Source organism: Orcinus orca, chromosome X (assembly GCF_937001465.1).
Source record: "Orcinus orca chromosome X, mOrcOrc1.1, whole genome shotgun sequence".
Classification (NCBI taxonomy): domain Eukaryota; kingdom Metazoa; phylum Chordata; class Mammalia; order Artiodactyla; family Delphinidae; genus Orcinus; species Orcinus orca.
In genome coordinates this window covers 83,503,190-83,529,877 of record NC_064580.1, presented here as the reverse complement: position 1 = coordinate 83,529,877, position 26,688 = coordinate 83,503,190, and the positions used below count along the sequence as shown (strand labels likewise).

The window sequence follows — 26,688 nt, the reverse complement described above, 5'->3', positions numbered from 1 at the left end:
TTGTGATTGGTCTGTTCTTATTTTCTATTTCTTCCTGGTTCAGTCTTGGAAGGTTTTACCTTTCTAAGAATTTGTCCATTTCTTCCAGGTTATCCATTTTATTGGCATAGCATTGCTTGTAGTTGTCTCTTAGGATGCTTTGTATTTCTGCAGTGTCTGTTGTAACTTCTTGTTTTTCATTTCTAATGTTATTGATTTGAGTCCTCTGCCTCTTTTTCTTGATGAGTCTTGCTAATGGTTTATCAATTTTGTTTATCTTCTCAAGAACTAGCTTTTAGCTTTATTGATCTTTGCTCTTGTTTTCCTTGTTTCTATTTCATTTATTTCTGCTCTGATCTTTATGATTTCTTTCCTTCTGATAACTTTGGGTTTTGTTTGTTCCTCTTTCTCTAGTTCCTTTAGGTGTAAGGTTTGATTGGTTTTTATTTTTGAGATTTTTTCTTGTTTCTTCAGATAGGCTTATATAGCTATAAACTTCCCTCTTATAACTGCTTTTGCTGCATCCCATAGGTTTTGGATTGTCGTGTTTTCATTGTCATTTGTTTCTAGGTATTTTTTGATTTCCTCTTTAATTTCTTCAGTGATATCTTGCTTATTTAGTAACGTATTGTTTAGCCTGCATGTGTTTGTGTATTTTATGTTTTTTCCCCTGTAATTCATTTCTAATCTCATAACATTGTGGTCAGAAAAGATGCTTGATATGATTTCAATTTTCTTAAATTTACTGAGGCTTGATTTGTGCCCCAAGATGTGATCTACCCTGGAGAATGTTCCATGCACACTTGAGAAGAAAGTGTAATCTGCTGTTTTGGGATGGAATGTCCTATAAATATCAATTAAATCTCTCTGGTCTATTGTGTCATTTATAGCTTGTGTTTCCTTATTAATATTCATTTTGGTTGATCTGTCCATTGGTGTAAGTGAGGTGTTAAAGTCCCCCACTATGATTATGTTACTGTCAATTTCCTCTTTTACAGCTGTTAGCAGTTGCCTTATGTATTGAGGTGGTCCTATGTTGGCTGCATATATATTTATAATTGTTATATATTCTTCTTGGATTGATCCCTTGATCATTACATAGTGTCCTTCCTTGTCTCTTGTAACATTCTTTATTTTAAAGTCTATTTTATCTGATATGAGTATTGCTACTCCAGCTTTCTTTTGATTTCCAATTGCATGGAATATCTTTTTCCATCCCCTCACTTTCAGTCTGCATGTGTCCCTAGGTCTGAAGTGTGTCTCTTGTAGACAGCATATATATGGGTCTTGTTTTTGTATCCATTCAGCAAGCCTGTGTCTTTTGGTTGGAGCATTTAATCCCTTCACGTTTAAGGTAATTATCGATATGTATGTACCTATGGCCATTTTCTTAATTGTTTTGGGTTTGTTTTTGTAGGTCCTGTTCCTCTCTTGTGTTTCCCACTTAGAGAAGTTCCTTTAGCATTTGTTGTAGAGCTGGTTTTGTGGTGCTGAATTCTCTTTGCTTTTGCTTGTCCGTAAAGCTTTTGATTTCTCCATCAAATCTGAATGAGATTCTTGCTGGGTAGAGTAATCTTGGTTGTAGGTTCTTCCCTTTCATCACTTTAAGTATATCATGCCACTCCCTTCTGCCTTGTACAGTTTCTGCTGAGAAATCAGCTGTTAACCTTATGGGAGTTCTGTTGTGTGTTATTTGTTGTTTTTCCCTTGCTGCTTTCAATAATTTTTCTTTGTCTTTAATATTTGCCACTTTGATTACTGTGTGTCTCGGAATGTTTCTCCTTGGGTTTATCCTGTATGGAACTCTCTGTGCTTTCTGGACTTGGGTGGCTATTTCCTTTCCCATGTTATGGAAGTTTTCGACTATAATCTCTGCAAATATTTTCTCTGGTCCTTTCTCTCTCTCTTCTCCTTCTGGGACCCCTATAATATGAATGTTCTTGTGTTTAATGTTGTCCCAGAGATCTCTTAGGCTGTCTTCATTTCTTTTCATTGTTATTTTTTTATTCTGTTCTGCAGCAGTGAATTCCACCATTCTGTCTTCTAGGTCACTTATCCGTTCCTCTGCCTCAGTTATTCTGCTATTGATTCCTTCTAGTGTATTTTTCATTTTAGTTTTTGTATTGTTCATCTGTTTGTTTGTTCTTTAATTCTTCTACGCCTTTGTTAAACATTTCTTGCATCTTCTCAATCTTTGCCTCCATTCTTTTTCCGAGGTCCTGGATCATCTTCACTATCATTATTTTGAATTCTTTTTCTGGAAGGTTACCTATCTCTACTTCATTTAGTTGTTTTTCTCAAGTTTTATCTTGTTTCTTCATCTGGTACATAGCCCTCTGCCTTTTCATCTTGTATATGTTTCTGTCGATGTAGTTTTTGTTCCACATGCTGCAGGACTGAAGTTCTTGTTGCTTCTGCATCATTAAATTTATTTTTCATCATTAATATTGTGAAATAAATTTATTTTTTCATGGCAATGTTTTTTTATCACAGATGTGACCTCATAATTTTAAGTCTTAGATGTAATAAATCTGTTTTAACCTATTTTATATTGAATTAGACAAGTGCTCCCTAAATTATTTGTATAAAGATAATGGTGATAATTGGGAAATTTCTGGAACAATACAGTGAATAAATTTATCCTTTATATTTTACTCTAAAGGATTTATCTGATATATAGAACATCATTAATAGTAACAAAATATTTGAAAAGAACAACTTCATATTTTATGGAATTGTTCAAAAAACTCACTTTCCCTTCATGTTATGCACACACTTAACTAGGAAAAAGTTCTTTGACTTGTCTATTATATATAAATTAAAAATACAAAAAAGCAAGTGCTACATAAATTTAAAAAATAAGGAGCAATGTTGAGAAAAATTTCAGAGTAAGGAGCACCAAATTCTGCTCTTCCATAAAAGCCATAAAAAAATGGGCAAAATTTTTGAGAATCAAGTTTTGCCGAACTGTGGAAATTAACCAGAGGTTTGCAGCAACCTAGAGAATGCTCATTCAAGGAAAATGGTAGATTTGAAGTAAGAGCAATAAATTTTAACTTAGTCCCATCTTCTGCTCCTAAGCTTAGTAGTGTCTATGGAAACAACAACCCATATTTTCAGTAATTGAGGGAGTAGAACAGACTTCATTCAGAAGAATTGTAATTAATTGATTCTTATCATTCAGAAGAATTGTAAGTAATTATTTGTTCTGACCTGTCTGGTGACTTCCTAGAAGACTGGCTCAAAGGGTTTGTCTTTATTTCCCCTTAATCCAGAATTAGCCTACTGCTAAAGCTGCTTCCCAGTGGGCATTTGTTTAAAATATTTACAGGCTAATGTATTAGTTACTTTTGTCAGAGGCATAAATTAGAGTTTGGGAAAATAATAGACTAATCAAAATGCTTGGGAGGAAAAACTGGGGAATGAGAAATCTTTAATGTCTTTGAAAAGTTCCAATGTATTCCTGGAAATCTAGAATTCCATGTAGATGGTAGGGACTCTCCACATGCTGAGGAAAGACCTCACAAGGCCCTAAGCTCTCATATCCTGCTCATCTTGAAGCTTTGTAGAAGCAGGAAACAAAGGCTAAGGCAGAGTAGTAAACTACCTGCCTGAGTGTTGAAGGTGTGGCCAACACACACAGAGCCTCCTGGCAAAGACTGGAAGATTTTTTTGTTATTGATGTTTAAGGAAATCTCTGTCCATTCATTTAGTGACCACTAAACTATTGGAAAGGCGACTTCAGGGACCACACAGGAAAAGACAGACTGTACAGAATTAGTTCAGCAAGTCATTTACACAAACAATAACTACAAGCAGCAATCACAACAAATAATGGGTAGGAGAATCTGATTTCCGGAGTTGCCACATTAAAATATTCAAAATATCCAGTTTTCAACTGGAAGATAATTTTCAACAAGAAAATTGGAGGTATAGAAAGAAAGAAGAAAACGTGGACCATACACAGGAATAAAAGAAATCAATAGACGTTGTGCTTTAGCAAGCCAAGACTATGGACTTTGTAGACAATGGATTTAAAATAACTGTTTTAAATATGTTCAGCAAGCTAAAGGAAACCATGTCTAAAGAAATAAAGGAAAATATGGGAACAATTTCTCACCAAATAAAGAATATCAATAAAGAGATAGCATTCATGAAAAGGAATCAAATAGGAATTTTAGACTTGGAAAGGACAACAACTGAAATGAAAATTTCACAAGAGAGGCTCAAAAACAGATCTGTGCAAGCAGAAGAAAGAAACAGTGAATTGAAGATAGATCTGTTGAGATTATCCAGCCTATGGAATAGAAAGAAATGAAGAACAGTCAAGAGAGGTTCAGAGACCTATGGGAAACCATCAAGCATATCAACATATGCATTCTGAGAATTAAAGAAGAAGAGAGGAAAAGATAAATGGGTAGTAAGCATATTTGAAGGAATAATAGCTGCAGACTTCCCAAATTTGATGAAAGAAAAAAATCCATATACTCAACAAGCTCAATGAACTCCAAGTAGCATAAATTCAAAGAGGTGCACACCTAGAAATATTATAATCAAATTATTACAAACTAAAGACAGAGAGAAACTTTAAAACAACAAGAGAGAAATGAATCATCACCAACAAGGGATCCTCAATAAGATTAACAGTTGACTTCTTATCACAAGCCATGGAGGCCATTGGGCAGTGGGATGCCATATTCAAAATGTTGAAGCGAAAATAACTGTCAACCAAGAATTCTATATGCAGAAAAACAATCCTTTATAAATGAAGGATAAATTAAGGCAGTCCTAGAAAAAAAAAAAAAAGCTAAGGCAATCCATTGTTTGTAGACCTGCCCTATAAGAAATGCTAAAGGAGTTCTTCAGGCTGGAAATGAAAAGTCACTAAATGGTGACTCAAAGCCATAAAAAGAAATAAATACCTCTGATAAAGGAAACTACATATGCAAATATAAAACTAATATTATGCTTAGTTGTCCAACATATGAAAACTCTATATGTTTAATAAACCATATTAGTAGATTAAAGGAAAAAAGGCACATGTTCATCTCAGTGAGACAGAAAAACATTTGACCAAATCATGATTAAAATATTCAACATTCTCAGAATAGAAGGGAACTTTCTCAACATGGTAAAGGGCACCTATGAAAAATCATAGATAACACCATAGTAGTGAAATACTGAAAGCTTTTATCCTAAGACTTAGGAAAAGACCAAGAGGTCCAGTCTTGCCTTTTCTATTCAGTACTGTACTGGAGGTTCTAACAAGGGCAGTTAGGCAACAAAAATAAATAAAAGGCATCCATAATGGAAAGTGTTATGGACTGAATTGTGCCACCCCCCAAATTCATATGTTGAAGTACTAACCCCAAGTGCTTCAGAATGTGACCGTATTTGGAGATAAGGTCTTTAAATAGGTGACTAATTTGAAATGAGCTCCTTATGGAGGACCCTAATCCAAATTGTTATTCTTATAAGAAGGGAAGATTTGGACACATGGAGAGACACTAGGGGTACACACAAACAGAGGAAAGACCATGTGAGGATACAGTGAGAAGGTGGCCATCTACAAGCCACAGAAAGAGGCCTCAGGAGAAACCAAACCTGTCAACATCTTAATCTTGGACTTCTGGTCTCCATAACTGTGAGAAAATAAGTTTCTATTGTTTATATGACCCACTCTATGATATTTTGTTATAGCAGCCCTAGGAAACTTATATAGAAAGGAAAAAGTAAAGCTATCTCTATTTGCAGATGAGAAGATCTTATATATATAAAACCCTAAAGAATCTACAAAAATACTATTAGAGCTAAAAACCAAGTTCAACAAAGTGCAGGGCTAATATAGTAAGTCCTGAACATATGAATGAGTTCCGTTCCGAGAATGCACTTGTTGAGTCCAGTTTGTTCGTAAGTCCAATGAAGTAAGCCTAGGTACCCAACTAACAGAATCAGCTATATAGTACTGTACTGTAATAGGTTTATAATACTTTTTGCACAAATAATACATAAAAAACAAATACAAAAATAAAACATTTTTAATCTTACAGTACAGTACCTTGAAAAGTACAGTGGTAAAATACAGCAGCTGGCATACAGGGGCTGGCATTGAGTGAACAGACAAGAAGAGTTACTGACTGGAGGAGGGAGAGGAGGTGGGAGATGGTAGAGCTGAAGGATCATCAGCAATAGGAGATGAGGGCAAGCTGCAATTTCACTCACGCCTGACGTTGATGGCACAGGTTCTGGTTCCTTGCTGGAACAAGTGCACATTCACATCTTTGAAAGTTTGCAACTAGAAGGTTTGTAGGTAGGGGACTTACTATATACAAAAATCAATTGAGTTTAATTCACTAGCAATGAACAATATGAAAATGAAATTAAGAAATAATTCCATCTGCAATATCATAAACAAAATACTTAGGAATAAATTTAACGGAGGAGCTACAAGACATACTGTGAAATTAAAAACATTGTTAAGATAAATTAGAGAATATTTAAATAAATGGAAATACATCTTATGTTCATGGATTGGAAAACTTAATATTGTCATGATGGCAATATCCCCCAAATTTGTCTACAGGTTTGATAAAATTCTTATAAAAATTCCAGCTGCCTTTTCTTTTCAGAAATGGACAAGCTAATACTAAAATTTGTATTGAATTGCAAGGGACACACAATAGCCAAAACAACCTTTAAAAAGAAGAACGAAGTTGAGAGACTCACACTTTCCAAGACCCAAAGTTACTATGAAGCTACAGTAATCAAGACAGAGGCATTAAAATAGATATATAGATAAGTGGAATAGAATTGACAATCCAGAATAAAATTTGTCTATGGCCAGTTGATTTTATCTATGGCAGGTTGATTTTAACATGGGTGCCAAAATTATTCAATGTAGAAAGAATATTCTTTTTAATAAGTAGTGCTATTACAAGTGAATATCCACATGCAAAAAATGAATTTGGATCCTTTCTTCACACCATATACAAAAATTAACTCAAAATGGATCAATAGTGTAAATGTAAGAGCTAAAACTATAAAACTCTTGCAAGGAAACATAGGGGACCTCAGATCAGGCAAAGGTTTCTTAGATATGACACCAAAAGCACAAACAACCACAGGAAAAAAAGATAAATTGGACTTTATCAAAATTAAGAACTTTTGTTTGTCAAAGGACACTATCAAGATAGTGAGAAGATAATCTACACAGTGGAAGATAATATTTGCAAATCAAATAGCAGATAAAGGTCTAGTATATAGAATATATAAAGAACTAGCGTTAACCCTAACCCTAACTCAACAATAAGAAAAAAGGAAACCACAAAAGAGCCCAATTTAAAAACTGACACAGGATTTGAAGAGACATTTCTTCAAAGAAGATATACAAATATCTCATAAGCACAAGATGCTCAACATCATTAGACTTTAGGGAATTGCAAATCAAAACCACAATGAGAAACCCCTACTTACCACTAGGATTGCTATGATGAGAAAAATCTGGTAATAACAAGTGTTAGTGAGGATGTGCAGAAATCAGAGCCCTCATACATTTTTGCTGGGAATGCAAAATGGTGAGTATATTGTGGAAAACAACTTGGTGGTTCCTCAAACAGTTCTACTCTTAGAGAATTGAGAACATTCTGTTCACAAAAAACCTTGTACACAAATGCTCATATCAGCAGTATTAGTTATGGCAAAAATGTGGGATTAACCCAAATGTTCATTCGCTGATGAATAGATAAAGCAAATGTGGTATCCATACAATGAAATATTATTCTAACTATGAAAATGATTAAAAGTACTGATATATGCTACAACATGGATGTAGCATAACCTTAAAAACGTTATGCTAAATGAAAGCAGGCTGGCACAAAAGGCCATATATTCTATTTATATGAAATGTCAATATTAATCCATTTAAATCTGCATACAGATTGAAAGTTGATTAGTGGAAAGGGAGAGAGGAGGATTAACTGCTCTAACTGGAGGATTAACAGGACTAACTGCTGATAGTTACAGGGATTCTTTCAGTATTGATGAAAATCTGTAATTAGTGTTAGTTTAGTATATTCAGCATAGTGAATATACTAAAACCCCCTAGAAGTGTACACTTTAAAATGGTGAATTTTGTGCTATGTGAATTATATCTCAGTAAAAAATATGGAAAGGTACAGCACTAAAATATGAAATAAAATAAATTGTAAAATAATCTTGTAATTCGTTCGTTTTTTCCCCGTAAGATGGCTCTAGTAGCACTTAGTTGTCTTTAGCGTCATTCGAAACAATTTTGTTAGATAATATGTGACAGCTGTCATTCAGCATGCATTTAAAAAAAGACATAAAAATTGGTGAATTTTTGTGTAGCCATTTTAATATTGAAGATGGAAGAAAAAAGCAACATTCTCAGCATATTATGCTTTATTATTTCAAGAAAGGTAAAAACACAACTGAAACACACAAAAAGATTTGTGCAGTGTGTGGAGAAGGTGCTGTGAATGATCGAATGTGTCAAAAGTGGTTTGCGAAGTTTCATGCTAGAGATTTCTCCATGGACGATGGACGATGCTCCAAGGTTAGGTAGACCAGTTGAAGTTGATAGCGATCAAATTGAAACAATAATTGAGAACAATCAATGTTATACCACGTGGGAGATAGCTGACATACTCAAAATATCCAAATCAAGCAATGAAAATCATTTGCACCAGCTTGGTTATATGAATGGCTTTTATGTTTGGGTTCCACAGATGTTAAGCGAGAAAAACCTTCTTGACCATATTTCTGCATGGAATTCTCTACCTAAACGTAATGAAAACATTCCATTTTTAAAACATATTGTGATGGGTGATGAAAAGTGGATACTGTACAATAATGTGGAATGGAAGATACGTAGGGCAAGCAAAATGAACCACCACCAACCACACCAAAGGCCGGTCTTCATCCAAAGAAGGTGATGTTGTGTATATGCTGGGATTAGAAGGGAGTCCTTTATTATGAGCTCCTTCCAGAAAACAAAACGGTTCATTCCAACAAGTACTGCTCCCAGTTAGACCAGTTGAAAGCAGCACTCATGAAAAGCATCCAGAATTAGTCAACAGAAAATGCATAATCTTCCATCAGGATAACGCAAGTCCGCATGTTTCTTTGATGACCAGGCAAAAACTGTTACAGCATGGCTGGGAAGTTCTGATTCATCTGCTGCATTCACCAGACATTGCACCTTCAGATTTCCATTTATTTGGATCTTTACAAAATTCTCTTAATGGAAAAAATTTCAATTCCTTGGAAGACTGTAAAAGGCACCTGGAACAGCTCTTTGCTCAAAAAGATAAAAAGTTTTGGGAAGATGGAATTATGAAGTTGCCTGAAAAATGGCAGAAGGTAGTGGAACAAAAGGATGAATACTTTGTTCAATAAAGTTCTTGGTGAAAATGAAAAATGTGTCTTTTATTTTTACTTAAAAACTGAAAACACTTTTTGGCTAATGCAATATATTGTTTACACAGTCTTTAAATTCTGCGTTTTTACTTAACAGTGATGCATAAATATTTTTCATGTTATCACACACTTGTAAACATTTAAAATCATTCAAGTTTTATCAAGTGAATCAGTCATAATTTAATTAAACATTTTTCTGTTTTGAAAGTTTTAGGTTATATCTGAAATTTTGTAATCATACATAATACCATGATGAACTTTTTCCTTAAGATAGAATTCAAGAAGTAATTTTGCCCATTATAACCCCTTTAAAGCTTTTTCTTCATACTTATGAATTATTTCCTGAAATGGTATATAAATTTACACTATTGCCAGAAAAGTGCCTGTTTATACACTTTCCAGCTTTTTGTTCTTTCAACATAAATAAAAAAATACCATTGCAAATTTATAAATAAAAGTACACTTTTATTTCATACAGTTCTTTGTTTGAGAGATTGTACATTTTAAATCTAGTTAATTGTTGCATTTTCTATTGGTGGGTCTGTTTGTGTGCTTTGTAAAATGTAATAGTATCTCTTAATTTTGGAAAACTTTACTATAACTCTCTCTTTGCTTCTTCTTATGAAAATGTTAATCTATTTTCCATTGTGTTACTTCTAAAATATAGAAGCAAAGTTTTAAGGACTTTTATCTGCCTGCAAATATTTGTGTTTGGGTTAGAATTTAGAGGGAAGAAGGAAATCATGTGATTGCTGAAAGTGATAAACTGCTTTTAAGGTTCACTAATGACCCTCTAATGCCAAATGAAAAGGGAAATTTATAAAGCAGAAAATTGAATATATAGAATTAATAAAACAAATTCAAGGGCAAATAATTGCAGTGGGAAGAGGATACCTTCCTGGAAAATGTAATTAGGAAAAATGAAAGATGAAGGAAAGAAAAAAAAATCAAAAGAAAAAAATATGTAAGATTAAGAATACAGGGGCTTCCCTGGTGGCGCAGTGGTTGAGAGTCCGCCTGCCGATGCAGGGGACACGGGTTCGTGCCCCAGTCCGGGAAGATCCCACATGCCGCGGAGAGGCTGGGCCCGTGAGCCATGGCCGCACTAAGCCTGCGCGTCTGGAGCCTGTGCTCCGCAACAGGAGAGGCCACAACAGTGAGAGGCCCGCGTACAGAAAAAAAAAAAAAAAAAAGAATACAAAATTATATAGAGCAATAGACACAGAGAGGCTTTTTAAAAATAACAGATTTCTACATACAATTCTCTTCTAATAGATTTGAAAAACTCAAGGTATTGACTTTTCAAAACACTCAAATGGCTTTTCAAGGTGTAAAAAAAGAAGAGATCAGTAGCTGTGGAAGAAAGTAAAAGAGTTGTTGAAGAATTAGCTCTAAAAACTCTCTGCTTACCCAGATAGTTTTGTACTGGAATATTCTTCAATATTTCAGTTACAAATCATTTATTTTCTATAGGAACTATTCCAGAGCCTAGAATGAAAGGGATAACTTCCTTATTTATATCATTAATATAGTATAATTCTGATAAAACCTGACAAGAATAGCACTAAAAGTAAACAGATTGATTATACTTCTAAATATTGATGCAAATAGTCCTATATGCAATGCTCCTGAGAAAATGTAGGAATAAACTGGAAGGATGACATATGATTAATAAGTATAATTTATCCCAGGAATGCAAAGATGGTTGATTATCTAGTATGAAGTAACCCAGATTAATAGATCATCAAAAGAAAGTTAATGTAATTCAGCATTCATTCATGATTAAAAGGGTGAGAGCAAGAGAGATATAAAGATATTTTCTTAATAAAGAAAAGCTATTCAAATCCAAAGTCAGATTATCCTCAATAATCAAACTTTAAAGACATTTTTGTTAATATCAGAGAAAGTTTTAGGCAGTTCATTTATAACAGCCAAGCAACCAAGCAAACCCCAAGATAAGAGGAATAAACTTTGGCAAAGAGGAGATAAAAGTATGCTTATCTGATGGTTGGTAATCTAGATAACTTCAGAGACTTAATTGAAAAAATGATTGAAACTAATAAGAGTTCATGGAAGTAGACCAGAAGCCAGTAAACTTTTTCTGTAAAGGACCAGATAGTAAATCTTTTAGGCTTTTGGGGCCATATGGTCTCTGTTGTAACTACTCAATCCTGCTGTTGTGGTGTGAAAGCAGCCACAGACAATAAGTAAATGAATGAACCTGGATGTGTACTAATAAAGCTTTATTTACAAGAACACACCCCTGTAAGATTTGTCTTGAAGGATTTAGTTTCCTGACCCTTGGAACAGACAATTAAATTATCCTAATTTCAGTATCAGTCAGAAATTATATTATCAATCAGAAATCACATTAGGGAAATAATGCTATTCATTAATAGCAACAAAACAAAAATACCTAAGTAAACTTAACAGGAAATGTGCAGGATCAATATGGCAAAATTATACAATTGTATTTAGGAGTAGAAAGGGTCACATGAAAATCGAATGAAAAACCATGATCTTTGATGGAAAACCTATATGTTGTACTGATGGAAATTCTGTCCAAACACATCATAGTTTTAAAGAAGTTCCGACTGGAATTTTTTTTTTTGCCTGACATAGTCTAAAGTTCAATGGGAAAAATTAACTATAAGAGATAAATAATTTCGGACAAAATTGGAGAGAACTTGGTGTAGGGACAGAGTATAACTTTTCTGATGCTTTTGGCTGCAAGTAACTGAAAATTAGTCTTAAAATGGTTTAAATAGTAATATTGACTCATATAACTCGAAATATAGTTATAAATTGAGTTAAGCTTTGAGTTAATCTAGTTTTTCCAGCTCCTTTTCTCTGAGATGAGTTAGGTGGTTTTCAACTGGGAGTGATTTTGCCTCCCAGAGAACATTTCGCAATGTCTGGAGACATTTTTGGTTGTCACAGCTGGGTAGAGGCAGGGCAATCCTACTGGTTTCTAGCAGTTAGAGGCCAGGGATGCTGTTAAACATCCTAAAATGCATAAGCCAGCCCCCCACAAGAAAGAATTATCCAGCCAAAAATGTCAATATTACTGAAGCTGAGAAACCCTGCTCTAAGTTTCATCCTCCTTTGAGAGTTGCATTTATTAGACATAGTAACATCCAGAGGAAAAACACTATCTTTTCCTGGGGTACCTGCCTAATAGGAAGGAAATATGCTAGTCTCATAAAGTGAGTTTAGAAGCTTTCTACATTCTTTATAAACTGTGAGATTTTATATGAAAAAGTTCTCTGTTTCTTGAAGGAACCATAGTTGATGACTGTTTTATCTTCTTAGTGAATTGACCCTTTAATGAATATGAGATGACCCTCATTTTACCTTTTAATGTGTTTGCTTTGAATTCTATTTTGTCTGATGTTATTATTACACTATCAGCTTTATTTCTATTAATATTTGTCTGGAATACCATTTGTTATCCTTTATATTCAACATATCTATATCACTTTGTTTTAGATGTGAGCCTTATGAATACCATATTGTTTATGTATAAAAATACATACACAAGTTTAGTTACTTAACATTTATTATGATTAATAAAAAATTTGGATATATTTCAGCCATCATATTTTTTGTGGTGTGTGTTCTCTATTTGCAATGATTTTCTTTGTGTGTTTTCTCTTTGCTATTATTTTCTTCTTTACATTCTTAGAATAAATATGGTTTTCTTTGTTAATTTTTTTCCCTACTCTTTTTGAAGGTACATATTCTGTTTTTATTATTTTTTGCTAAACTTACATATTTTAAATTTATACTGAAATTTATATTTTCTTGGTAAACTCTGGAGGAAATCAGCATTTCCAAATGTCTCAGAAATATTTCATGAACCTCAGTATTTTCATTTCTGGTCTTCAGAGAGTTCCCTTATTTGTGAGTGCAGTGACATACTTGTGAATACTATCTCTGATATCTTCCTTTGTTTGAGAGAAGGACATTTCAACATTTCTTCAACCTTGAACCAGAAGTACCCTTTGACTTTCTACTTGTAAAAATTATCCGAAGATGCTGGTCATAATGGCCACAAAGGTTTATGTATAAGGATATTAAATGCAAAATTATTTATAGTTACAAAAAAAAGAATCAATGTACATGTTCATCAGTAAGGAAATGATAAAAAAAGTAGTCTATATTCATGTGGTAAAATATCATTGATCACTCAAGTGGTGCTTTATGTCATAGGAAGATATTGACAATATAATGTTTAATGTAAAATATTTTGTACAGTATCTGTTTTATGGAAAATAGTGGATTGGAATGATATATACCACAAGGTTGGTAGTGATTATATGTGAATAAGGAAATTATGGTTCCTTTATTTTTTTCTTTTTCTTGCTTCGCTATATTTGTAAAATACATGTCTTGTATAAGTTACAAACAAGTTTTGAGTGTGTTTAATATACCTGACCCTGGTTGGATATTCAAGACAAAGATGTAGTGGATATAAATTCTCAGTTTGAGTAGTTAATTTTATTTTTTTTTCTACATCTGAACTTAAAATTCTTGTCTCTGGTCCCAGTAAACTGGGTTATAGAAATAAGCTCAACAATTCAAGTTTTCCTGAGTCATCTCAGAGTCCCTATCTCTTGCCTTAATTTTCTTTGTATTTTGGGGGGGAATGGGGGGGGGATGGATCATCTGTTTTTCTGTCATCATACTGTCATCTATCTATGTTGATATGCCTCCATCCCTGTCTAAACCCTGGCCTTGGTCCATGAAAATCACTGATTGTCCTTTTAATTTCTATCATAAGGATTCATTAGTCTAGTTACTTTCCCATTTTTCTTGAGAACGTGGACAGCACATGGCCCTTTTCATATCTTGCAGAACAATGGGGAACTCTGAATCTCCTGGAAACTTATGTTTCTAGACTCTGAATGTAGCCACCTCTATTTTCTGCTCCTATTTCCTGCTGGGGTTAGTGGACATGGGAAGACATCCCAGGAAGGGAAACACAGAACATTTCTGCTCTTCTGTTCTCCATACTCTTCAGTGGTTTCATACCCTTAAACTATCAAATCTCAACTAGTGGGAAGTATTGCTGTTCAGGGCCATTTTTCAAAGACCCATGAGCATCCACTCTCTTGCTTTGTTTCTGACTTTCTTCTCCAGACTGTGGAATCTTTAATTTGGGCTGGGAAAATGGGCTCTTACTCCAGATCTATTTTTTGTGACATAAATTTGAAGTGTCAAGTTCTTCAAGGTTGAGGCTTTGGAAGCTCAATATCCCAGATTTCTGTAATTCAAATAAATTTCTAAAATTCAAAAGCCATGATTTGAATCTTTTACTGTTCCCCAAGGCAGTGAAAGGCACTGCATGAATTTGGAAGAAGGGAAATTCAAAATAAAGAAAATACAGGAAAATTAATTTAATATCGACATATTATCCCATAACACAGGAATAAAAACCACACTCTTATTTTCTGTCAATCCCTCTTAATGATATCAGAATTCTTTTTCTGAAATATAAATATAGCTATTGCTTTTCTTACAAACTTCAACAAATCCCCACTGGGTATAGATTAAATTTTCCCAAAATTGGTCTCAGGTTATCTTTGTGGCCTTTTTTCCCCCTGGTTCTTATACTGCTGCCATAAAAGGTTTGCTTGTTATTCTCCAAATATACCATTTCATTTTATGCTTCTGTGCCTTTGCTCATGCTCTTTCCTCAAGAGTGAATTGCCCATCCCTACCTTCACAAGCTCGGGAAATAATACTTCAAAGCTCAGCACTGCTGTCTGATCAAAGTCTTCATGAACTCCTCTCTGCTCCCCTTTCTACAGTATCACCACAGTTTCAAAACGGATGGTTTTACAGCGTTGCCCAAAGTAATGAAGTGTGGCAGTCCTTAAACGTCACTTCCAGGCCCACTTATCTATATTCTCTATTTTCTCTGGAGGCAGTCTTATCCATACCTTTGGCTTCAATTATTCTGTACAGTACACTCCCCAAATAATATTTCTAACTGAACTATTTCAGATGATCTACAGACCCGCAAATCCAGCTGGCTTCTCTTCATGTCCATTTGGATGTCTCTCAAGCATCTCAATTTCAAGTGTTCAAAATTGAACTTGTTAGGTACTCAAATATTTGGTGCATATAAGATTAAAATAGGATTCAAATTACCCCCTTTTGAGCTCCTTGCTACTTTCCTAATGCAACTTGCGTTGCCATCACCCTCTTACTGTATGTAATCAGGTTGCTTTTCTTACACTACCATCCTGCATAATGCAGATGTGTTTATACTCTTTCAGATGTGTAAGCAGTGCTTTTTTTCAGTGTGCATTTCAGCAGCGGTTGAGAATGCTTCCTCACCTGGATGTGTAGTCTACTAAGTGCAAGCTTTGGAGTAAAGCATTGCTGGGTTTACATTGTGGCTCAGCCACTTATTAGTTGCATGACCTTGAGGAGGTTATCCATCCTGTATGAGCCTCAGATTTCTCACATATAAAACGTGGGAAATAATATCTAGGTCACCAAGTTGTTGTGTGGAACATTTAAATTAATATGTGTAATAATAGTACCAAGCACAGGCCTAGTATAAGGTAAGTACTCATAATATTTATTTTATTTTATGTTTTGTTTTTTCTCTGTACTTAGAAAATCCTTTCAATGCACTTCTCTTTTAGCATTTCTTTCTTTTTTGTTTTTATCACAAGTGTTCATATTCTGCCTCTCTGACTAGATTGTATGTTTCTTGAGGGGAAGAAACATGTCTTTTCATCTCAGAAAATTCACATCATGGTTCAATAAGTGCCTTTGAATGAATGAATGAACAAATGAAAGAATAAAAAACTAGAGACAGCAGATTTGATTGTCTTTTATCCTTTGATGTAGCTGAGCTTTTTCCAGGCTTCTGTTCAGGTATCTTAACACAAAATGCACTTACTTACTTAATGTTGCTTTAAGGAATTATAATGATAATATTTCATGTGCAAAAGCTGGGAATTCACACTTTTGTAAATCTTGTCATTGGAACTCAAAGAGATTCTGGTTGTTTAAGAAGAAATCCGAGTGGTTAACATTGATCCCTAGGGAATTTTCATAGATTCTCAAGTTTTATGACCTGTTTCAACTTGCTTTTGGGTTTAAAAATGTGTCCTACAGCTCTCTGTGGCAAGACAGACCGCTGCATTATTGATTTAAAAGTCAATAAAAAAGAGTGGTAAATCATAATATATCACTTCTTGTTCCTAAACTATTGCCTATTCATTCTTAAATATGACAATGGCTAAACCTGAAAGTTGCCTCCACCTTTACTAAGGTAAAATTCACTACATTCCACTGATGGAAAAGTCTCTGAAATGAAGTAAACTAATTGCATGGCTCTTTTTGGCATCTGTTGTCCCCATTAACTGTAATATAGGAAATGAACGCCAAAGCATAGGTAACTCCAGGCTCTTGACTACATGATTTACTTCAATGTTTTCCCAGAAACGCTGATGGATTGTAAAAGGCAGAGGACACCCACTGAAATTTATTAACAAGTCAGAAAGCAGCTGTTCTTTGAGTTGCAAACAAAAGCAAATGTTAAGCTATTGAACAGCCCTTTTGTTTTTTTGTGGTCCACTACAAAAGGGCTTTATTATAACCTTAGCTTTTTAAGTTTTCCTTCTTGTAGGTTGAAAGTGATACCCAAAGGACAGATGGAAATTTTGTATTTAGTAGTGATTACCACCGTGGAGCCTCGGGGTGACCATGTTTTTTTTCTTCATTTACAAAATGTTCTCGAAGGCTTTCTGTTTCTTTGAAGTTACTCATTCAACATCTCCCAATATTGGCTGTGGGGCAAAAAGGAAACAGCAATTTTTGGAGTACAAAATGAAGAAGGGATTGTGTAGAATTCAATCTGGTTAGTCAAGCACGTTTTAGAAGGAGGCATTTGTGTTCACATTGCCTGTAAGGAGTTTCGAGAAAGGCTCTCTCTAATTTTTTTCTTCCTATTAGATTCTTCAGGACTGGGGTTTGTGAGCCTCATCTGATTACTCCAACTCAGAATTTTCTCTCATGTCTGAACACTTGTAACATACTGTTCATATCAGTCATTTTACCCTTATATACAGCCTCATATCATTTATTCAAATATTTCATTATTCATATCTTATCTGCCTGATGTTATAAAGTCCCTGCTTCTCAGATTTGTGTCTTAAACATCTTATCATATCTGTCATATTGTTTCTTATCAAAGGTGCGTTGCTATTTCTTGCACATTGTAGGCAAAAGGAAATGTATGCTGATTGACTGACTGAGCTACAGGTGTCATTTTACTATTTTGAGTAACAGAGTACATTACTCAAGCAAATCCATAATATTTATTCTTGATAGTAGGTTTTCTAAATTACCATTCCTTCAGGTTAAAAGTAAATACTATCCATTTGCAGCAACATGGATGGACCTGGAGCTTATCATACTAAGTGAAGTAAGCCAGACAGAGAAGGACAAATACCATATGATATTGCTTATATGTGGAATCTTAAAAAAAAGATACAGATGAATTTATTTATAAAACAGAAATAGACCCACAGACAGAAAACAAACTCATGGTTACCAAAGGGGAAAGGTGGGGGGAGGGATGAATTAGGAGTTTGGGATTAACATGTACACACTACTATACATAAAGTAGATGACCAACAAGGACCTACTGTATAGCACAGGGAATATACTTAATATCTTGTAATAACCTATAAGGGAAAAGCTGAAAAAGAATATATATATATATATATATATATATATATATATATATATAAAAAACGGAATCACTGTGCTCTACACCTGAAACTAACACAACATTGTAAGTCAACTATACTTCAATTAAAAAAAAAGTAAATACTTTAAGACACTAAATATTACAAACATCATTTATACCCTGAAGAATAGTGAATGTAAGGACTGTTCAAATCAGTTTGAAGAGGACTCTAAGGCCCTCACTTGCTTATGTAATAGGCTGTCTTCCTTTTATCTTGACTGTTCTCTTAAGAACTCTCCCTGGTCTGTGCCACTTAAACTTGCTTACTAGGTCATGCCTGTCACTGGTTACACACCCTTCATTTTGGATCATTTCTTGCTTTTGTCCTACTCTTTTGCCTTTTCCACTTTGGCCTGGCTCTTACTTCCTGACCTGGTTTTGTCCCAGAAAGTATACTTCACCATTGCATGCTGGACTGGTAAACCTCTTTACCGACACCTGACTTCTAGAATTCTATCTCTAGAAGGGGCCCTGGGCACTGTTTGCCCAGGGGGAAAGGTAGAATAATAAAAGATAAAGCCAAAAATTGTTATTTGAAAAATTCTAAGAAGCTAAGGACAATAAAAAACTTAAAGATCTGTATTTGGAGCAAGAATTAAAAGGACTGGCACAGACAGCAATAAAAAAATGAAATTAATCAATTCTCATTTTACATCTTCTGCACATTTCTCAACATTCTTCTCAATCTCATTTCCCTATGATGTTCTTCCTCTGGTCCACACTGACTCCTTTCTGCCATTTCTAAGCCCCATATCGTGAATTGCCTTTTCAATAATTATGCCTTATGAATAAAGATCACATGTAGTTTTAAATCAACCAGGCTGCAAACTCTCAGTGGGGGCAAGTTTCGAGGGCCAGAAAAATTCCATTTTAGGGTGTTGAAATAATCTGAAAATATGATTTTAGAATCATTTCAGTCATCTTTGAGACTTTTAAGGGGCAGGAGATAGGCATCTGTGGTGATTTAAGAGGGAGAACAAGATGGATTCCTGACAATACAGAACTATAATCAACATATGTTTTCCTGGCAAGATTCTAGACTAGATTGTGAAATAAATGTCTTATGTACACTAAGAAAAGAATATGATAATCACCAGGAACCAGATGCTTTCTTCTAGGAATAAGTCATACTAAAATAACCTCATTTGATTTTTTGTTGTGTTACTAGTTTGATAGGAAGCTGTCTTGTTTTTGCAAACATTTGACAATCTTTAGCATGTTACTTATTTAGAATAGATAGGGAGGGATATGTGGGCTGGGTGAGAATAAAGTTAAATAAGTTTTATAATTGTTCAACTAATCGTTAACTGAGTACATTGATTATTAAATCAGTACCAGGTGGTTTCTGCTAATGATACCCCACACTCAGTTCTTGGTCATATTCTGATAAACAATTTTTATCAAAGGTTAAAGATTTCTCAGAAGACATCCTTATAAAGTATGCAGATGACACTAGGGAGAATAGCTAGTATGGTAGAGGGCACCCCAGTGCAGAAAGCATAAAACCATGGGTTTGGTAAGATCGAAGGCTTGAATCAACTCTGCCACAGTTACTAGCTATGTGACCTGGGGTGAATTATTTCTGCTAACTCATGAAGACCAAGTGATCACCCAGAAAACAATAAATAGTAGCTTTTATTTATTTATTATTTTTGGATTTCATACAACCATTATTACTTCCATAGACCAGAAAGATGAGCTAAAACTAAAGATGGAATTTAGCAGTTAAGATGAAAATCAATTGTACAGATGGAGGAGCTGAATATACTACATCTCATGTGAATAAAACTTGATGGTTCTAGTTGACTCTAAGGTCAGTATGAGTCAAACATATGATATTAATGACAAGCCAGCTAATGCAACTTAAATTTTCAATAGAATAATAGTATTTTGATTAAGGGAGATAGTAGTCCCTCAGTAGTGTTCAGACCCCATTTGGCAGACTGTGTTCAAGGAGGACTTTGATTTTCCTAGACGAGGGTAACTACAATGGCGAAGAGTCTAGAATCCATGTTACAGGAGAAAAAGCATTCTGCTGGAGAAAATAAGACTTATGGGATGGGGATTGGTAGTAGACAAATCAAGGGAAGTATTTTTCCCCCTAAGCTGCTTACCATGGAGAATTTGAAGCAGATACAAAAACAGTGAGATTAGTATAATGAACTTCCATATACTCCCATCACCCAGATGCAATAGTTTTCAATTTATGGACAACATTGTTTTATCTATTATCCTCCCAACTGGATTATTTGGAGGGAAATCCCAGAATTTCAGATATCATGTCATTTCATCTATAAATGTTTTGCTATGTATCGTTAAAAGACAAGAACTTAAAAACCCATGATTACAATACCATTAACATAACTAAAAAATGAACAGTAATTTCTTAACATCATCAAATATCCAGTTAGTGTACAAATTTCCCTAGTTGTCTCACAAATGTTATTTTATAGTTTTTTTGAAACAAGAGCTCAATAAGAAGTCCATAGATTGTAATTGGTTGATATATCTTTCAATTCCATTTGTCTTTCTTTTATGATCCATGTTACTTATTGATCATTTGTCCTGTAGATTTTTCCCGAGTTTGGATTTTGTGGATTGAATTCTTGTGGTGCAGTTTTTTTCCTTTGACCCTGAATTTCCTATGAATTAGTAGTTGGATATTGAGGATTGGTCAGATTGTTTATTGTGTTTGAAAGAATGCTTCATAGGGGAATTCCCTGGCGGTCCAGTGGTCAGGACTCAGTGCTTTCACTGCTGAGGGCCCAGGTTCAGTCCCTGGTCAGGGAACTAAGATCCCACAAGCTGCAAGGCCAAAAAAAGAAAAACAAAAAAAAAGAATGCTTCATAAGCAGTGTTAATTTCTTCTTCCATCAGGAGCCACTTCATTTCCGGTTATCTCTTTTTTTAAAGGTTAGCAGCCATTGGTAAACATTACCTAGCTTTGCTTTTTGTTTTATCCATTAGGGCTTGCAAAAATGGTTATATTCTAATTCTGTCATTCCTTTTTCATTTATTACCTGGAATATTTCTGAAAAGGGAAAGTTCTGCTCATTAACTTTTTTCAAGCAAATAGATGTTTGTCACCTTCCAAAGGTCATGTTATGTCCTGGAATCTCGGTAGGGTCAGGGGGAGATAATGGAGAGTTTGAATTAGCTCCCCAAGCCTTCACAGTAAGAACTTCAAGTCTTCCTTCACAGTAAGAACCAATGGGAGATGATAGCAGTTTTCAAATAGTTAAAGTGATTTAAGGAGGAATCTTATTTAGTTTCAGAAAACTGGGCTAAGACCCATTGTAAGAGTTAAAGAAGGGAGGGCAATCTACATTTAATATGAAGAAAATTCTGCTAACAATTAGAACAGTCCCCAGATGGAATGGATTGCTTCATAGAGCAGATAGCTGGCTTCCTGTTACTGGGATGTTTAAGAAGGGTTAGTCTTTTGGGGACATTGTAAAAGAGATTCTTATGTTGGGTCGAAATTTAAAAGTCTTTTTCATCTCTGAGTTTCCATGATACTAAAATGCTTCCGAGGAACTGGAAGGAAGACAGATATGTAGGAACGCTTTCAGGGTGACAGCTGTGTAAGAAATCCATTTTGAATATTTGTGGTGGAAATTTCTGATCCAAAAAGCAAATGCTCTAAGTAGTTAAAAAAGGGTATTCTTGGGGCTTCCCTGGTGGTGCAGTGGTTGGGAGTCCGCCTGCTGATGCGGGGGACACGGGTTCGTGCCCCAGTCCGGGAGCGGCTGGGTCCATGGGCCATGGCCGCTGAGCCTGCGCGTCCAGAGCCTGTGCTCCGCAACGGGAGAGGCCACAACAGTGAGAGGCCCGCGTACCACAAAAAAAAAAAAAAAAAAGGGTATTCTTGGTACGTTCCTCATACTCTGCTTGTTAACACCTTATAACTCCTGACATTTGCCTATGGAGAAAGTGTGATAATTCTTTTGTTAATAACTCACAGTTTGTTCCCAATTGAGGACTTTTTCCTAGAAATCACAGCTACAGTGCAGTATTAACAGATGCCACTATTCCTGTGGAAACCTTAGACTGTGTATTTTGCCTCTGGAGAGGGAGTCCTGCACTCAGAGTGGTATCTTGAAAAAATTCAATTCAAGATCATGAATAATATTTTGTGTTGTTGTATATTCCTATGTGCTTTTCTCAGGACAGTAGTTCCAAGATATACTAATAAGTGCCTCCTCTACCCCACTATCAGAAAAAGTGGGTTCTGTGGTTAAAATAATTGAGAAAATTCTATTTGTTTATTAACTCATTCGCCCATGCATTTATTTATTTTTACATCAGTATTCCAAGAGCCTATAATGTGCTAATTGTATGGTTAATATTCAAGAGGAGGATATACTACAGTATCTGGAATTTCCCACACTTATTTGACCACAGACTATTTTTTCATAGAATACAGTATAGGATGATAGTTCTGTGATACATACACAATTACACAATTTTGAAAAAAAAAAAACTTGGGATCATCTGATTCCTTATTTTCTCTCATCTCAAATCCAATCTACCAGCAAATCCTGTTGTTTCTACTGTCAAAATATATCCAGTGGAATATTACTCAGCCATAAAAAAGAATGAAATCATGCTATTTGCAACAACATGGATGGACCTAGAGATTATCATACTAAGTGAAGTAAGCCAGACAGAGAAAGATAAATATCATATATTGCTTATATGTGGAATCTGAAAAAAAAGATACAAATGAACTTGCTTACAAAACAGAAACAGACCCACAGACATAGAAAACAAACTTATGGTTACCAAAGGGGAAAGAGGAGGGGAGGGATAAATTAGGAGGTTGGGATTAACAGATACACACTAGATAGATAACCAACAAGGACCTACTGTATAGCACAGGGACTACGCTCAGTATTTTGTAATAATCTATAAGGGAAAAGAATCTGAAAAAGAGTATATATATATATATATAAAAAACTGAATCACTGTGCTGTACACCTGAAACTAACATGACATTGTAAATCAATTATACTTCAATTTAAAAATCCAGAATATGATGCTTCCTGATCACCTCCCTATACCCTGGGCCCAGCTACTTTTCTTTCTCTCTTTCTCTCTCCACCCTTCCTTTATTTTTCAACACAGTATTTATGACTAACACACTATTTCCTTTGCCTGTTTATCTCATTATTGCCTCTCTCCTCCCACTTCAATGTAACCTCCACGAGGCATAGGGCCTTGTCCTGTTTCTTGCTGTATCTCTAGCATCTGGAAGTGTGCCAGGATATAATAGGTGCCAAATAAATATTTGTTGAATAAGTAAATGTGGCAGCTGACATTATAAATGCTCACAGTAAAAGGACATGTACATCATAGTATCCTGCAAGGAACGTTGGCTTTGTAGTTAGCCAGACAGGGATTTCTTTCCTGGTTCTGCTATTTATTTGCTGTAAGACCTTGAACATGTTACCCAGTCGCTCTGTGCCTCAGCTCTATTACACATTGGAATAACGATCCATATCCCTTAGTTTTATTGTAATTCTTCAGCAGTGTATTAAACTATATATTCTATGTAACAAGGATGATATTAAATGAGAAAAAGGTATTTAAAGTACCTAGTGCAAAATTAGCATGATTCCTAGCAGAAGACCCAGTACAAGTTCTAGAGAACTACTATAATGAATATATTACCTTTCCTTCTCTTCTTCCTCCCTATCTCCCTTCAGTCCTCTCGCTGAGCTATTCTTGTTCTATTTTGTGATCTGCAACACATATTTATGAAGTTGTGTTAGGGTGAGTTCTGTGAATATGGAAGAGATTTTTTTCCCTTTGTAGAAATCAAACAAGCCTTAGTCAGCTAGGTCATGCAAGCATTGTCTTTCCATCAACACAACTAACAATCTCAGATGGATAGTTGCTAACAAAGAGAATTAGAAATGACATTGTCAGAGAGAATGGGAACTTGGCAAGTATGATGTTATCTATAAACTCCTGCTTTGGAATTGCATTCAAGATCACATTCTGAGCTACATCAGATGATCGGTTTCATTATTTTAGAGTCACACTTCATTTTTTGACCCAAATACTGTTAGCAGTTTGATCGTTCACCCTGTTCATGAGATCTGACTCTGAATGACTTTTAGCTGTTTCAGAAAATCAAATCTTCCCCTCAGATGACCAAGATTTGCCATCAGTGAGGATACTCACGACAGTGTCTCAAACTCTGTATCTAATCCCACTTAGTAATTCCAGAAATGTTTGTGTAGTAGCATCATTGTTAAAATCAGTGGGTGACCACTTTGAAGAACAGTGCTCATTTGATTGTCTCATTTCTGTTATGTCTGTGGACAAATTGGTCCGAAAAGCCCATAGTCACACCTTGGATACACTGTTATATCATAATACTCTCAAATCTATATTTATTTTCCCAAGGCCCCTGTGGCTTTTCATCCACACACTAGCTTTATCTATATGACCAAAGCATTGCAATGAAAAGCAACAGAAATGGTATTTGCAGCCATTTTGATGGACTTAGATGAACGGCACCATTACTGTGATAGTAACCCTGATATTTAGAGATGACTTTTCAATTCCTTGATCTGTTGAATGGTTGATACAGCTGCATATAAACATAACATCATCTTTATGTAAATACTGCTCTTCCCCCAAGTGTACCCAATCCTTCTTCTCTACTCATTCTGCTCCATTTTTTATTATTATACACATTCTATTTCTCTTCTTGTCATCTTGTATTAAGTTCTATGTCCCTTATTTTCAGGGACATCTTGTATGTTGTGTGGTGAGCGGGGTAGTGGGTGATCTCAAGTGAAGATACCTCTTTTACTGAGGAATGGTGACTGGCAATAGGAGAGAAGAGAGTGTTTGACCATTTCTGCTCATTCCTTTTACTTGACAGAGGTTAATTTCTTGCTAAGTCTTTCTTCTCTTTTGTGCTGAAGTGGAAAGTTTGAATCAGAGCTATCTCTTTTACTCCAGAAGCTTATAAGCCCATATCTCTTTACCTCTATGCACAGCTTCTTGACCCCCTTTGCTCCAAAGTTTATCTTTGTTAAATACTGTAAGCAGAGACAGATTTACTTTGAAGCCAGAGAAGCTTAAGCTACAGGGCTGCTTACTTGCATTGGCCCTTCCAAGATCCTGTACTTTATTATTTTTTAATTGAAGTATATTTGACTTACAATGTTGTGTTAGTTTCAGGTGTGCAGCAAAGTGACTCGGTTATACATACATATATATCTATTTTTTTTCAGATTCTTTTCCCTTATAGGTTATAATAAAATATTGAGTATAGTTCCCCCTGTACTTCATTTTGTACTTGTAATTTGCTATTATTTTCCTTAGAGCATTCTCCCTTCAGCTGCTTAGGATTCAGGCTCTTTAAAAAACCCTGAATTCACCCTTGAAAATAATCGTCTCTTCTGTCTCTTCTACTTACTCTTTTTCTTGAATTGAAGTATAGTTATTTTACAATGTGTAAAAAGCAATATGCTGCTGAAAAGTAATATGATTCAATTATACATATACATACATTTTTTAAAAATATTCTTTTCCATTATGGTTTATCACAGGATATTACTTACTTCCTCTTGAAGATTTGCTCCAACCATTGCTTTGTTTCTGTTGCCGTTCCTTCTGTCCTTGATCTCTGTTCAGGACAAGTTGAAGGCCAAACCTTAACTGACACATGGGTTCTCTGAATGGCTTCTTTTACTCTATTCAGTGCGAATGAATCCTAGAGAATTGAGAAGCCTTTCAAGACACAACGATGGCTGTGGTCCTGAGAAAACATGGGAGGAATCAGACTGGAGCTCTACTAAGGTATTTACTAGTTTGACATTAGCTAACATTTCTGAGCCTCAATTCCTCACCTGCCAAATGGAAATAATAATATTTACTGTTCATATTTGCTATGAGGATTAAACCAGAAAATCTAGGTTAAAGCACTCTTACTTCAAGTGCTTGACACTACTTGGTATCAACACATTTAAATTGGACTTTCTGCTTCCCACTAGCTATCTGTTTTACATTTGGTAGTATATATATGTCAATGCTACTCTCTCACTTCGTCCCAGCTTACTCTTCCCCCTCCCTGTGTCCTCAAGTCCGTTCTCTACGTCTGCATCTCTGCATCGCGTGGGGAGATCAACTCGGTACTTTGTGACTACCCAGAGCGGTGGGATAGGGAGGGTGGGAGGGAGATGCAAGAAGGAGGGAATGTGGGGATATATGTATACATATAGCTGATTCACTTTGTTATACAGCAGAAACTAACACAACATTGTAAAGCAATTATACTCCAGTAAAGATGTTAAAAAAAAAAAATGGACTTCCTTTTCCTTCAGCTGCCATAGCAGAATGTAGCAGAGAAAGTTGGTTATGCAGGAAGGATAATTCCCATCTGCATTTTTAGGGAACTTTTTTGACCTCCAAGAACTAGAAAAATGCTTGTCATTAGTCTGAAAAGGCAAGTGAGACCCCAGGCAGACACAAAG

General features: G+C 35.2%; 1 long non-coding RNA gene across 1 annotated transcript in view; it reads left to right on the top strand.

Moving 5' to 3' along the window:
* The window catches only part of LOC117197991 (uncharacterized), a 441,633-nt gene extending 415,625 nt beyond the window's left edge, over nt 1-26,008 (top strand). The window contains exon 4 of the long non-coding RNA XR_004478903.2: nt 25,917-26,008. This is a non-coding gene — a long non-coding RNA (uncharacterized LOC117197991). The remainder of the gene's footprint in view (nt 1-25,916) is intronic.
* Nucleotides 26,009-26,688: the final 680 nt, after the last annotated feature.